Below are 16,676 nucleotides of genomic sequence, written 5' to 3'. Positions count from 1 at the left end.
CAGCCTTATGGCTTGTTCTACGAAAATCTGGAAATCCAAAGAAGTTCGTAAACCTCATTCGCCAATTCCACGATGGTATGAATGCACAGGTTCAACATGAAAACGAACTGTCTGAGGAGCCTGGATAGGTTACAGGCGAAGTGACGCAGGGATGTGTCATGGGACCTAAATACACTCTTTGCCATATACTTCTCAGTGGTGATGAGAGACGCTTTAAAGTGTTGTAGCAACCAAATGTGTGGACTGAGAAAGGTGTCTTTGACATATCAAGGTTCAGGGCGAAGTCTAAAGTGCAATAAGTCTCCATATTAGAGATACTATACGCTGACGACGTATGCCTTATGTCTGACAGTATGGCGCATCTCCAAAGCTACGTGGACGCATTAAACCGCTCTTGGCAACAATTCGGCCTGGTAATAAGTGCTTCCAAGACGCAAATCCTAAAACAACTACCCCGGGGAGTTGAATTTGATTCAACACCGCTGAATCTAGATGGGAAACCACTAGATCATCTTGGGAGCACTATATAATACGACAAGACAACACTGGCTTCAGAAATACCATCTGGCATTGCCAACGGCGCTGCCAATTTCCTGCGACTAACTGATCGTGTGTGGAGGTCCCATAATATCAAACTCCCACCTAACCCTAATAATTCCAGTCCTCCTGTATGGCGCAGAGACATGGTGCCTGTTAAATCCAGATATCAAAAGACTAGACACGTACCACCTAAGATGCCTAAGATCTATATTTAGGATTTAATGGCAGGTTCCATACTACGAGGTCCTGCATCGTTCCCGAGATGTACGGCATGGAGACACTATTCATGCAGCGTCAGGTCAGGTGGTGTGGGCATGTTCTCTGAATGGACGATCGCCGCTTGCCTAAACCTATATTCTACTCAGAATTAGCAGAGGGTAAGCGGAAGCACGGTGGTCAGTACCTCCGATTATAAGGATGTGCAATTGTGCAAGCGTCACCTAAACGCGTGTGCTATCGATCCTGCACGTTGGGTTGGGAGGAGCTCGCTGCGAAACGGCCATTTTGGCGGCTTACCACCTTTGAATCCATCAAGCCGTGTATGTTGCTTCTTCTCTCACATTAACCTTATCTTCGCAATGTTAAAATTACTTAACAGCCCAACAATAATGTACTTTATTAATAGCGGCGCAGTGCTAAGAATGCTTAACATGCTTTACACTAAGTATATTTCTAAGAATCTCGCGAAGCTAAGCATTCTTAACACGCATAATGGTAACCCAGTCCTGTCTTAGTTAAGTTTCCATTTCGTTAGAAAAACATAAAAACATAAAGCACATACCCTCAATAACACGTTGTAATAGTATTTCAATAGATATTATAGGTATAAATATTTTTAAATATTTTATAATTATCTTACGTCCTACGGTCGATTGCTGTCGCAGCACAATCTTGCGACTAACTGTCAAAATACGTGTGCCTTGGCAATTACTTTAGTCGTCAAAGATGCGTTAGGTTTCAATCTATCATTTTATTAAAAAAAGTACTGGGTTTAAGTGAAAATTACGTTGCAATATTTTTTTGATTCTGGTGTAAAGTATTCTTGGCATTGCGAATTAAAGGGTTAATATTTCTACAGTTTCTTTGTTGTTAAAAATATACACTTTTTTTTGTTTTAGACGAAAGGGTCAAAAATGTATGATTAAATTGATTTGTTTTATGAAATTTTGACATTTGTAAGGACACTCCCTCACTCTGTTCTATTCAAACCAGTGCAAACTTAGATTAGACGGACTAGCCGTTTTTCTATACATCAATTACAATATAATCTATGTCGATGTCACTCGTAGGCAACTATTTACAGATATGGTATCTCCTTTTAAGGCCCCGGCTTTTTTGAGCATTATCTATGCGGTTCGGTCGTTTGTCTTTTTTGTACCCATTGGGAAAGAAAGGGGACAAGTTATGGGGTGCCCAAAAGTGGATATAGTTTTTTTAGGAGTAAGGTTGTAAGCGAAGAGATATTGAATATTTTTGTAATAGGTAGTTGTTTGTATAGGTAAGCACACTTTAGCCTATAGCGAAGAAATTAAAGTGTCACGGAAACAAAATATCAAAAGGAGCTCAGTGGCTATGCATTTTTCTTAAACATCAAAATACAAATCACAATAAATAAATAATAAAAATAGGTACCTATTTTTAGTATTCTATAGACAAGGACAAATACTAGAAATATAAGACTGCGCGACATGGCTAATTTGTATATGTAGGTAAGTGTGACCTGATGTCAGTAAAGTCTTGTAAATGCAAATTCTTGTACGTACCTAGTTTGCAATATCCGTCAATTTTTAGATCCGGATATTTCGGATAATACGGATATGATCGCACGGATATGTATGAAAAAAAGTTACGTTCTACAAGGATTCGGTATAAAAAGGCTATTTTCATGGATAGCAGGATTTATTTGAAATTAACGTACTGAATTCGGTGTAGAAAAGTATGACAAAAATTAAACATTTATTCGCAAATTAACAATTAAATAATAACAATCAGTCTTTATAGAAAAAAAAAATTACAGTGCTATTATGTAGCACATCAAGCACGTGTTATTTATTTTAACAGAAGTTGGGGAACCGACACGATAACACAAAAAAGTCAATGATAACAACACGACATGCACAAGCACTTATGACGTTCCAGGTATAGACGACCCACAGGTGACTGGGCGAAAGCCTGAAAATATTGTAATTTCAGATAATTATATTAGTTTTACTTATGTTATTGTCACAAAGCCGAACTTATAGAACTGTTATCGTTTAAAGTTAATATATTTAATAGACACATAAATAGTTTAATTGCTAACAAAACTTGAAGTACTTCTTAGGGGCGAAATTAACAATAATAATTATGTTTAGGAATAGAAGGATTATTAAGCCCTATAGGGAAAAATATGGTGTATTCCCATTTATACCCGCCAGACACAATGGGAATAGATGTTCTTGTATAAATTATTCCCATTTGTCCCCGCCTCATGTACGACGGCAGTCACGTGGGGCAGGGACAAAATGGGAAAACCTACATTAAAAATATGGCGAGCCATAGCTGGTTTTCAATGAAATCATCTAAAATTTCTTAGCGCCCATTTCTCGGCCTGTCTTCGCGACAATTCATCTTGATAAAGTGACGGAAGCGGGAACTAATTATATCGTTCCCGGCCGCTATGCGGAAGTAGGCATATATTTTTATTTGGGTTATTCCTGGCCGTTTTAAAATTAATGATTTGGTCAGTGTTGCGTAAAAATATACCTTAATCACTATTATTTATTCTGTGCCCTAATACAACTTTGTTTATTATATTATATATCTATATAAACTTCTTTAGCTTCTTTGTGTACAGAGCATTTTTGTTCTAATATTTTTACAAAGTCAAGAACTCGTAACAGCTACCAGAATTATTATTTATTCAATTTTGTACATTTACTACGAAATGCATTCAGTTCTGAAACTAATAGCGGCTTAAAAACTGTATTTTTTAAATAACTCTCCTATCGTTTCATGAAAATGTCAGTTCGGTTCACAAATCTCGCGCCAGCTCTTATAAATTTACCTACATATAAAAGTTGCACATCACGACCGACCCTGCGAAGCCGATGGTCCTGGGTTCGAACCCCGCTAAGGGCATTTATTTGTGTGATGAGCACAGATCAATCACACAATCTGAGTGTTTACTATCTATATAAGTATGTATATCGTCGCCTAGCACCTCGTTTAAGTGTTCACCTAATTTATTTTACCAATTCTTTCTGGCATATGTAGAGCTATTGAATTAGGTACGGTACAAAAAAATATACATCACAGCGACCAACACCCATCTTGGTTTTGTGTTATGCCAATCTAGAGCATTCAAACCTGTTTTCAAAATAAATCCAGGGTCTAGTAGAGTATGTATAAAAAACCACTTAAAACCCGACTTATGTAAATTAAGGGATAGGGCGCAAGATAAAAAGGTTTTCAAGGATCATTAATTACTTTCCCGGGATGTTAGATGGTAGGTCGTGGGCGGGCAATGGTTTCTGTGGTGTCCATTAAAATTTAATATTGTGTAGTAAATTTCCTATAACAAACAGTTTATATGTAAAGTTTGAAAAATAATGGCCTATTGCATATTAAGGTTTTTCGGCGATATCTTATCGATGTGACGTGTGTTCAAATTATAGTTGCAAGTTGCAATATAGTGAATAGTGATACGGATTATGCGTTTAGTCGACATAGATGTATCTTTAATGAAGAAATATATTTTTGAAATTATAATACCTCGAGCGGTAAATAAATATTTTAAATTTTCGCGCCGTGCGGCGCGCAGCCGCCAGGGGGCGTGTTTTCCGTGCATGAGAGTTCTCAAAAAAATATTTATTTATTTTGTATAAAATAAACAAAGCTATTATTTATATAGAATATTCAGGTCTTATTAATTCTACATAGAGTCGATAGTAAAGTCTTATGTACCTGCTACTCAATTTGGAGTAGGTAGGTACATGTACCTATATCCCACAATTGTGTAACATCGGATATCAAATTTCCAATTACGAAATCGTCAGCGACATATGTTTAGAAACACGTTGCTGCATTTTTATCAACTCGTGTCTTTTCGAAGACTTAAATGATAATTTTGCATAATTTAAAAGTGCCATGTGCCATTAACTTCTTCCGTTTAGTATTTCAGCACTTTGCAAGCAAGCAAAATTGTAGACAGATTGTTATAGAAAGACTGTGCTAATATTATCGCATTAGTATTCGATGCAATTTTTAATTAATTCATAATTAGTCTTAGGTACCTAGTCATATTAAATACTAGCGACCCGCCCTGGCATCGCACGAGTGCAATGCTGATTATACATATAAACTTTCCTCTTGAATCACTCTATGTATTTAAAAAAAAACCGCATCCAAATCCGTTGCGTAGTTTTAAAGATCTAAGCATACATAGGGACAGACAGACAGCAGGAAGCGACTTTGTTTTATACTATGTAGTCATTAAATACAGATAATAGATATTAGATCGAAAGGATCGACTTATCAAAGAGTCTTTCATTGCACGATTGACGTCATTTTGAATCACTGACTCATTGTGTAGTACATACATATTATAGTCTGTGAGGAAAGAGGAGAGTAGTGGAATGTATGGGGCCCAATACATTCCACGACTCTTCTCTTTCCGAACAGACTGGCATAATCAGCATAACTCGTATATTATGTTGGACCGATGCAGAAACCGGTACATATTTTTAATTTATTTTTAGCATGAAAGTAGCGTTGCAAAAAATGTTGAAAACAAAAACTCAATCATGCTCTATTAAAGGGCACCTAAAATTCTTCCTAGTAGTTGTTTTATAATTTTTCAAATCATGTTTTTATAACCTTAGATCATAATAAAAATTACGTACTGCAATGCAAAGGAGTTTCCTGACATGGGTATACCTACCTATGGTATATCTTCACGGTATTGGAAAGAAATCCGGCTTATCAGTCAAATAAACGGCATCGGCATATAGATTAGTCATAGGTAAGGTAACTGCGGATTAAACGTTATCAGTTCTTTGTTGGCTATAACTAAGATTGTAAGATTGATTTTTATTTGCACGTATTTAATAAAATCCCAAAATGTCTGTGTGCCATTATTATAAGATGTAGGTAAAGTCCTTATTTTATGAAGTAATTCGGAAATAAAAAATACCTAATCTTGTTAAATAAGTGCACTCACCTGTGCCCTGTTTATCAAAAGCTTGTAGCTTGTAATACAAGCGGAGCTCACTTTTTTTAGTACTTTTGACAGCTTAATTGTGACTATAGAAATATTTACTAGAATTTAGTAGATTTTTTGTACTTATTAGTGTTCCGTGTTCCGTGCAAAACTTTGTTTTGACAAACGGAACACTTATGGGATCACTTCGGTCTTGCAAATCAGTTAAATGCGTTTTTCTCAGAGACCGTTTGACATAGAAACCTAAAATTTGAAACAGTTATAGCAATTACCACCACTAATATTGTAAATAAGTCAAAATCGCTTATTTTTTATTTTAGGGGTAATTTAGGGGGTTGAGGAGTAACCTGTTTTTTTATTTTATTTGTAAGAATCGAGTGGGGTACCATTAGAAAGCTTGCAAAAAATTGAGTCGATAGACTGATTTTGACTTCATTTTAGACTGCAGTAGTTTCAATAAAAAATGCATTTAAAGTTGCAAGTTTTCATACAAAAAGATTCGCCTCTGTCCTGGGAATTTTCGGAAAAACTAGCTAACAGGCATCTAACCAGCCAGTAACCAACTAAATCGAGTATGGAGACGGCGGGAAAATTATCAGGTTAACCTTATCTTTATTAGTATTTTAACTGCAGCCTGATCTTAGGTTACTTAGGTTCAGTTACTAGCTTGGATCAGCTACTTAGACTGGTAATTTCATATTAGGAAGTCGTTTTAGCGAGAAAGATCTTTACTTAAAACTTTGGCATTGAAATTAATGACTTATGTGTGTGACACAAAGTTTAATTCAACTTGCTTATTTTTGTGGGTTATTTCATTATTTTGTAATAGTCTACCAAACACATGAGAGAAAAAAAGATCTACAAAATACAACCTTGTTATAAAGCAAATAAGCTTAAATTTCGAACGGGCTTTCCAACCAATGGACTATCTCAATGTCGTCGCTATACTTACTCAACCTCATATCTGCAACAATCATTTGAAGGAAATGTCGCTTTTCTTTCATTCGGAATACGGGTGTTTTTGTCATCAAATGAGAGTTGCAGATACGAGGTTGAGTAAGTATAGCGGCGATGTGCTCAGTAAGAATTATATTTATTGTTGGAGTAAACTTTAAATTTTTATATTAAGAATTCCGTTCTTCATTGTCGTTTTGTTTTTGTACACAATAAAGCACTTAGTTAGTAAGACGTATAGAGATAACAAAGTAATTTAATATTTATTAGAGAGTATCTAATTCGTCGAAACAATATACACAATATCCCTTTGCATTAAGTACTATGACATTTGTGTATAATTGTATACAGTATGTATATTTTTGAAAGGATTGGTGAGAGCAGCAACCAGATCCCGTTCTGTTACGAGAAAATAATCTTGGAAGACCTAAAGTATATGACAATTAATTTTTTTATTGTAGTTTTTGGAAACAGGTAAAGTTGACGAAATTGAGCCGATGTTGTTCAAACTTATTTGAGAGATCGGCTCACTTTATCGGCCCGATACGAACTTTAAGATACGTCAAATATTACGATTATATTACGATACGTTTTTGTTTGAACAAACGTCACTTTTGACACTGACATATCTAATACATATCGTATCTAGTCGTAATACTCGTAATATTTGACGTATCTTAAAGTTCGAATCGGGCAGTAAATTTCGTCAACCTTAGAGACAGCGACAAAAATATCAGTTAAGATTTGGTACTCATGAATCCAAGTTCTACCTACTAAAATATTTTTTTCTTTAAAAAAATAATAATGGAAAAGATTTTCTTTTTTAAATTCTTTGAAAAACATGATAATATTATATATTTTTCCTCGTCCTAAATTCAAGACGTGCAGAAAATATAAATAACTTACTCATAACTTATACTTTTTTGTTTGACAGCTTAAGTAGAGTAATAACATTAATGCGGTTTATATTGTTATAGAAACATTAGAAAAACTTAATTATAAAAACTCGGACTGAATTCAGTATCAAGTGAACGTAGTTTAGCGAAAAGGATTCATCCATAAAATATTATGACATTTAAATTAATTGATTTTCTGTTTGAAAGAAAGATATTTTTTTTAACAAATTGTGGATTAGATCCTTTTCCCTAAACTACGTCCAATTATTGATATAGTCCGAGTGTCACTATATCATCATTAATGTCAAATTTCTATGAAAATATGACGTTTATCTCATTCTTACACTACCTACCTACACTCTCTCACTTTGTTAGCTTAGACAAACCCTCCTTTTTTAGCAGTTCTAAATAATATTAAAGTCTATATATATATGGCTTGGAACTAAAAACAAAATCAAATCAAAATAATAAGTTCTAAATTTAATTTAAATTGAAGCAGTATAGAATACCGAGCTACAATGGTGAACCATAAAATTGACCTATTCGAGTCTGAGCGCTTGGATGTAACGTTGCACTTGCCGTTTTGACTGCACAGCTCCTATAAATTATCTCGTAGGTTTTTGTCGAATACAATGGCTCGCTTTTCGTATATAATTATATATACATATACTTGCGAATGACTACATTGAGGATGAATGTGTCACTGAGTTTCATAGGATACTTTCCCAAAACACAAATTACCGTCCCCGCGACGTACTTTTGATGCAGGCTATGCATCTAATCGAGCCCGTTCCCGCCAAAGAAGATCACTTACTTTGACTACTTAGTACTTCCTTAGCACTTCCGTATCCAATCTGTTCCTTACAAATGGCTTAATCTTGATTAAGTATCTAAAAAAATGGTTCATTGATTTTTTTATTTTCTGTGATCTCTTAACGACACGGTAACGACACGGTAGCTTCTACGTTTAATTAAACGTGGAATTACGAAACAAAAACGTAGAACTAACATTAGTAAGTAGCATTTGCACATAACAAGCAAAATGGAATACCTTCACAACGCTTTGTACGTCGTTTTCCTATGAAAGGAAGACGTTTTGCGATAAGCGATACCTCAAAAACGGCTTAACTGATCATGTTGCCTATAGTTTTGGTTTAATGTCTTTATTAAACTCTACAGTCACGTTTTTTTTCATACTTTTCGACCCATGGTTTAAACATATTAGGTTAGACATGGCGAAACTACGTCTGGTTTTATGGTTCCTAGTTGACTAAACTTAAAAAGTTTACTAAAAACAGGCAAACAACCTCTGTAAAGTATATTAAGTATAACGATGCGCACGGAACACAATGCCTCGAGCTTTGACTCGGGCTTGGCCAATTATTTTTTCTAGTTTACAACTCATTCCGGCGTGTGAGCATTCAAATTTGTGAAATTTGAAATTGTTAATAAGGCCCTCCACTCCACACTCGTGCGCGATCCGCGGCGCGAAGCCGCTAACACGAGTGTGGAGACTGTGGATGGGGCGGGGGCTAACTGTAGATTTTTTAAATTTTAACAAGTACTACCGAGTGAAATTAATCGCTCCAACAATCGATTGTTTGTTGTTGCTGAACCTAATAAACATAAAGCTAAACTATTATATCTTACTGTAACATAAACACGGCTGCTGACGGTACATGCGGTTTCTAAACAATGGCCACTTCTCATGATCCGCCGCTCGCATTCACGAAAACAATAATACAGGCATACGTTTACAGATGGAGATTTCAATTGTGTGCTTGTGCAATATAATAACAGATTTATCTCAGTACGTCTAGTAAGCTAATAAATTCTTTCACCATTCAAATAGTCTAATTAACATACCTACAGGTAACTTTTATTAGTAGGTAATATTAACCTTTTGGACGCCAAGAGCCACTAAATAGGTCGTGTGCTGTCATGCCTTCCACGCCAGCGACCACTAAAGTGGTCATGGCGGACGCTGTCAAAGCAATTGTCCTGCTGACAGATAAGGTTTATATTCGTTATTCACTAGTCGAGATATTTGCGTGTATAGGCCACGTCTTGACACTCTTGACGCTTGAGGAAAAACGTTCAAAAGGTTAAGACTTACGGTCTTAAGGACTTAAGTACCTATTTGAAATTAGTTTCGGATAAATACGTCAGAGTACTCCTAACCTAACAGTTACGTTTTCTAAGATGTTTCCGGCCTACGCAAGCAATCCATGCTTGTTTGGATTAAATTTATACACTTTTTCAGTTTAGAAGATAGATAGGTATTTTTTATTTTTTTACATTACCTCATGACGTTCTTTCATCTTTTCATTTTTATTTAAGTATTATTGTTTGTTTCTTTTGACGATCATAATATGTACTTATTTATGTAAATTGACATAACTTAGCAATTTGTAGTGTAATGCTATTATGAAATAAATGAAACTAAACTAAACTAGTAATTATAAGCAGATAAGAATTAAAGGTCTAAACTTTAAAATCCATACAGGATAATGCTGGATAATAAGTAGGGTATTTAATAAGTATTTGTTGATAAAAATGGTCAATAACCCTTAAATGCAAGGTGTAGGATGTAACCTACACAACAACAATAAAAAATACAATTAAGATATTTAAAATAGGAAATAGGTACCTCCCTCAGGTGTACTTAGATATTCTTTCGGCAAGAACACTAATTTTTGAAATATATAGTAGCTATTTCGGAAATGTTAATAAAGGATTTTAGTCGAAATTTTGGTTTTAATAATTTTAAGAAATAAACTATTTCATATTTTTGGTATGAAATTTTAGCTACCTATATTTTAAGATTATTTTTATCAATAAAACTGTGCTACATATGTATTTGACTAATAAAATAAATAAATGTAGGTATCTATTTTCATTAATTGCGGACAAAAAGAAATATGTAATTTTTAAAGTATCTGAAAGTTACTTTACTTAATAGCAATGTTACTTAAGAGAAAAGTAGGTATAGGTACTTAAGGATTAAGAGCAGAAAAAGTTTCTCCAAGGATGTTTTGCAATAATACATTCCATACCGGTTTCGCATTTCATCGTGTTAGCTTTTTTATTCGATTAATTGTAAGTAACGCATATTAAATATATTGCAATGCGTTGAGTAACCCTTTGTTTATAAAACTTTGCAAACTTTTCTTAAATTCTGTCTCTTTTTAACAAACCTAAATCTCAAAATGACAGATAGGGACAAAAGATTACCAACAGCTGGTAATAGTTGACAGACGTTTATAAATAACGCCAAAATACTTTAGGTAGGTAGGATAACTTAACGTAGGTAGGTATTATAGCACCTGTTGATCGCGCATTGCGCGGCCATTCTGAACCTAGCCTAGGTAGCCTAAAAGTTGCTTTGACCATTGCTGACGTGGTGAGAGCTTTCCCCGACGACCTAGTGCAGAAAATGCGAATCATCCGACACCAGTAAAAATAAGAAACGCAGTCTCTTTAAAACCCAGTTTTAAATTAAACGCTATCGAGGTCGATTACAAACGTCCTCCATTATAAAATGACATTAAAAGGCAAGCTCAGTAATTTTAAAGTCGCTTTAAACCAAATACAGTAGCAATTCGTATCTTATCAGAAAAAGTTTCCGTAAAATTAAATTTAACAAAACGTGTCAACTTTAAAAAATATTTTCCTTTTGAAAACTTACTGCTGTCAAATTAGCACATGCACATCCCAGAACACAGGGAAAAAAATAAAGCTTTGTTCCACAAAAACCACTAGCACAAGTTTTGTAACGCACTCCCGAAAAAAACAAAAAGAAAACAATAAATTCTAAATTTAAAACGATGCGCGTCTGTGGCCGGCGCGAGTGCTCAGTCGCGACTGCGACTCGATGGTCGCCGCCGTTTCTAAATTTATCGGTGCCAGTAATACGAGATAAAACAGTTCTTTATTGAGAGCCTTTTTTATTCCACATGAGAAAATGTCCGGAGTTAAATATTTAAAATATTTATGTTAGGACAAATAACTTCAGACCACCCAACATTAGAGCGTTAATAATTTAATTGAATGTCCATCAGATTGGTCATGAGTGTCATGACAGAATAATTTGAATCATAAAATAAAACCAAATTAGTTGCATGATTTAATCATGTTTATTCCTCATTCATTAATATGGGAACCCTCCGTTTGAGTCAATACCTAATTGAGACTAAATATAGCATCATTCAAAAGGCAATAATCATTTAAATTGAAGTTAATTACATACCTGTGTATGCGTAATGTTCAAAGCCTGTAAGTGGGTAATATAGGAGCCGGCTAGACAAAATAATAACTTAATTTGGTCTAATAAAATCAGGTCCTGTTTATAAGTCGAGTCGAGATTGTTTAGCGATTAGGTATTTAATAACTGACTAAAATCTATACTTAATGCACTTATTTATTAACAGATTCACGGAGCCTTTAGTATTTCCCGGAGGAATGAAACTTTAATTTGGAAGTTCTTATATAGTATAAGTATTGTTAACCAAGGGATGAAAGGCACTTATTCCTGCCGAGGTATTTTGGCGCTCGAACGCAGTGAGAGCGCCAATAGTCCGAGGCTGAAATGATGCTTTTCACCCGAGTTAAACACTACTTTTCATTTGGAATACGAGGAAAGTAAAATGAATGTGTTTTTTTTAAGCATGACGAAGTATAAATTTTTATAGTATTTCTTGAGGGAACTTTCAATTAACAATTTAGGTAAAAGTATTGTTATTTATGGAACGGAGAGTTAAATATCTGAATGGAAATTATATAACAAATCCATTCAAACTCAAATTTCAATTGCTTATCGTAAATTTTTTTTTTAAATCGTACTTCGAACGTAAAATGCTCTAGTGCAGACACGTATCATTTTCTGCACACCTTTTAGAACAACAATGACCCTCTTTCAGAGCATGAGAAATGAAAAAAACATTACTTCGATTGTAGAGGTAATTAAAAAAACCTGTGTGTGTCCTGGAAAATTAGATTATCTGTGGATGCGTCAGCACCTCTGTAAACAAGGACGCTCCACGGATACGACAAATATGTGTCTGACCTCTTCTAAAGTTACAAACCCAAGTTAACTTCCCATCGTATCCGTAAAATATGAGTCACTAAATAATCACAATAGGCATCGCAACAGCGTACACGTAGATAGGAAATTTTAAGTTTTTACTTACAATTGCACGTGGTTTTAATAACGATAGTTAGACAAAGTATTTATTTAAAGTAATTGTATCTTTAGGTAATATAATAAATTGATTTGACATTTGGCGGGAGTTTAAAAACAGAGAGATCAATGTATTTGCCTATTTTTTATGTTTAAATGAATAACGACTAAAGTATAATTATTTTCTCTAAAAAGTCCCCTAATACCTACTTGGTGCTTGTATTGTGAACACATACATTTCAGAATGTTAATAAGTGTGTCTCCTTCATTTGTCAACAATATATTTTCGAACGAAGAAATAGACAGATAGCTATATTTGATCGAGAACTATTAAACAAGTAACCAGGCGATCCTCTACAGATTCATTTGCATCTTATCTTACCTGTGCGAAATGTTACTTGATATGACTTGTTCCGATTCCTACTACGAGTAAATGCATAACAATGACTTCACGGCATTCTATGTTCAATTGGCGACAATGGTCCAAATCCGTAATTTAATTAATTATTTGTGATAATGACTATAATTACAGTGTTTCGTATTATATACCTAATTTGTCAGTCTAATATCTTAGGTAATTAGTAAAATAAGGAAACTAACATCAACCCTTCAATGCAGTCTGTAGGATGAAACCTACATAAGAAAAAAATACAATCATTACAAATACAAGTTAATGTCACAAATATAAGTAATTATTTAGAGTCATAGGTACTAGTATCTTGTGTGTCTTATCATCAAGTCTTTTGTAGAATTTTGTTTGGACCGGCGTCCTAAAATAGCGCTCCGCTGCGTGCTGCGTGGCAAGGTGAACCGTCGTCGGGTGTGTCTCCGACTCTACAGTCTACACACGGCGGCGATGGATGGCAAAACGAGCAATCTCGCTACTACACATTACACGCTACTATGTTCCTGTGGTATATTGTGAACATATACGCTACTATCTTCCTTGTGTAGACCATGATGGATGGCAAAGCGAGCAATCTGGTTATCAAACCCCGTTATCAATGTTGCAATTCATGGAAAATAAGGGTTGGCAAAACTATTTACCGCAGGGAATCCTAACTTTCCCGTTGGTGCCCAACTTTACCCAAGTAAAATATTAAAATAATTATCGTACCAATATATAAATAGAGTCAGACCAAGCTAAGTTGGCAGTGTTTTGATAGCCCAGAACAGTGCAAGGGTTTAAGTAAACGTCACAATTTCATAGAAGTTTGACGTATAAAATAACAGTGGCACCGTCTGGGCTATCACAATCGCTGCCAAAATTAGCTTGGTCTGACTATCCATTGAATTCACAATAAATAGAGCTACGTAAAATAACTTTAAATTAATAGTTATTTGTTATACAAGGCTGTAAAGTTGTATTTTACCCTCGTTTCAACACACGAGAAGTAAAATACATTTTGCACCTGTGTGTAACACACAACTTTTCACCTGACTATAGCGAGGAAAGTGCAACATGCAAAAAAACACCTCATAAAAAAATAAGTCTTTATTTGTACACATTATAATCATCATCAATATAGTACCAATGTAGTAACTTAAGAAGACCTTCACGATTTTAAAAAGACCAGACTTAAGTCCCGCCATCCTCCAGCGCTGAGATTCCACGACCCAGCACCAACGTGCAACTTACGGGACTCCTGGGAATCTGAATGGGAATCTAGATCTCTCCCTGGCGACGTCTTCAAGCCTAATACCAAGACTCGACCTGCTGGCTTTGAGGAGCCCCGACGCGCCTGGTGCATGCTGAATCGGATAAGGACCGGAGTTGGGAACTGTGCTTACTTATGGCACAAATGGAACTGGTGCGAGTCACCAGTATGCCGATCTGGAGCACCCGAGCAGACCGTACACCACACGGTATTTGATTGTCCTCTAACCAGATACCATGGGCAGGTGGAGGATTTCACCACCTTAACCAAGGAAGCGGTACAATATCTACAAACTGTAAATCTCTGAAGTAGAGTAACACAAAAAGCCATACGAAAAAAAAAAAAAAAAAAAAAAAAAAAAAAAAAAAAAAAAAAAAAAAAAGTAACATTTAGTATGTAAAATTTTTGTTGACAATGTTGACATTTCTGACGATACGTTTTGAAATTGCATCGACTCAACTTGTGCGTTCAGAATTATATTCAAAATCATTATAAAAAAAAAACAAATGTTTCTCATGGAATTTTTATTAAAAAAAGCTAAATTTGGTATTTTTTATTAAATTCTCAAACAAATTAAATTGATAATTAATATCGAACGAACCATTATTATGAGCGTTTTACGTTTGAAGAAAAAATATGATTTCACTTTCAACATCCTCTCAACTCGGCTGTTTTGTTTTTTCTTTTAAGGCGGTTCCCTGAGCCAGAAGGCGAAAAACCTCCTTATATGATCATGTTTTTCTAAGAGGCGTTGATATTCGTAGACGTGGAAAAATATATGTAGTTCTTGACTATATTATCTTTAACAACATACTCGTAGCTTCCGATACACGAATCGATACTTCGCTCGATATAATATATAATTAATTCCCAAGCCGAAAGAAGTATGCTAAATCTTAAGTTAACAGATAGAGTACGCAGTTCAGATATCCGCCGTCGCACAAAGATAATAGATGCAGCGGAAATGGCTTGCTGGGCACACGGCTCGCACTAATGACGGACGATGGAGCGAGAAAATCCTGCACTGGTACCCGCGCGGCGCCACGCGGCACGCGTACCGCCCGCGGCGACGCTGGCGAGACGACATCGTCGCCGAGGCGGGCATCACCTGGACTCGAGTAGCCGCCGACAGGAACGAGTGGCACAGGTGGGAGGAGGCCTATGTCCAAAAATGGACAGCCCAATAGAAATAAGGAAATAATTATAATAAATAAATACTTAGTTAAAATTATCACATCCTATATGTATATTACCTAATAAATTCTACGAATGAACGCTGTACTAATGCTAAACTTAATTATTGATACGTTAATAGTTAATGATGTGTTAAGTTTATGATATGATTTTAATGTAATTAATATATTTATGCATGAATGTAATCTTATTATGTTAGAATCTATTGGAAATAAAAGGCTTAATTATTAATTATTATTATTAATTAATTCCCAAAGTAACCTCTAACGCGGACTTTTAATCCTACTTTACTAGGTTATTTATTATGTGATACTATAAAAAAAAAGAAGAAAAAACAATCTTAACTTAAATAGTAATTTCATAGCTTTCGAATTTCGATATTGAAAGGTAACGTTTTTAAAATAAATAAAAATCTACAAAATTAGATCAAAATTGACACTTGGCGCGTATGATCTTTCCCGTTCTTTCTTGCGAAATGTGACAGTGACAGCGGCAAAGCGATGGAACGGTCTTAATAAAACAATTGTAAATAGGTTGTGAACGTCAAGAGGAATCTATCGATACGTCATTTTTGGCTTCTGGGCTTCAGGGTGTATAGAGAATCATCAGTACTGAAACCCATTATCCTACTTTCTGGTTAAGTCGCAGTCGAGTAAAATGTTGATATTGGGTAGATGTACACGTACAAATGTACAGACAAACGTGGAATTCCTATTCATCCAAGTTTCGTGTCAAGAGAACGCCCCCTGGAAAAGTATAAGCGCTCAATCTGGATTCAGCAATTATTTTCTATAAGAAGATTGAATTTTTCCGCAAAGGTATTTTGCACTGTTTTGTGTAGAATTTAATAAGCTTTAATATTGCCTTACATCATATTTCCATAGAATACGTAAATTCAGAGTAAAATGCCACTTTTCCAGTCAAATGGCGTGGACATGAAAAAGGGTCCTTTAATTAACATATGTACCAAATTTCATAACTGTCAAAGAGAATTCGTGGTTTATCCTATTCCGATTGTGCTAAAAGAGTCGCATTAAAAATGGCACAAAATTTCA

At 35.0% G+C, this 16,676-nt stretch overlaps 1 protein-coding gene across 1 annotated transcript in view; it reads right to left on the bottom strand.

The window, feature by feature from the left end:
* The window catches only part of LOC134747145 (striated muscle preferentially expressed protein kinase-like), a 58,038-nt gene extending 46,393 nt beyond the window's left edge, over positions 1-11,645 (bottom strand). Inside the window, exon 1 of the mRNA XM_063681728.1 lies at positions 11,279-11,645. The gene's annotated coding sequence lies outside the window, so the exon portion shown is untranslated. The remainder of the gene's footprint in view (positions 1-11,278) is intronic.
* Between the last annotated feature and the right edge of the window lie 5,031 nt (positions 11,646-16,676).

Source organism: Cydia strobilella, chromosome 14 (assembly GCF_947568885.1).
Source record: "Cydia strobilella chromosome 14, ilCydStro3.1, whole genome shotgun sequence".
Taxonomy (NCBI): Eukaryota; Metazoa; Arthropoda; class Insecta; order Lepidoptera; family Tortricidae; genus Cydia; species Cydia strobilella.
The sequence above is the reverse complement of the archived record's forward strand: the minus strand, read 5'-3'. Positions and strand labels throughout refer to the sequence as shown.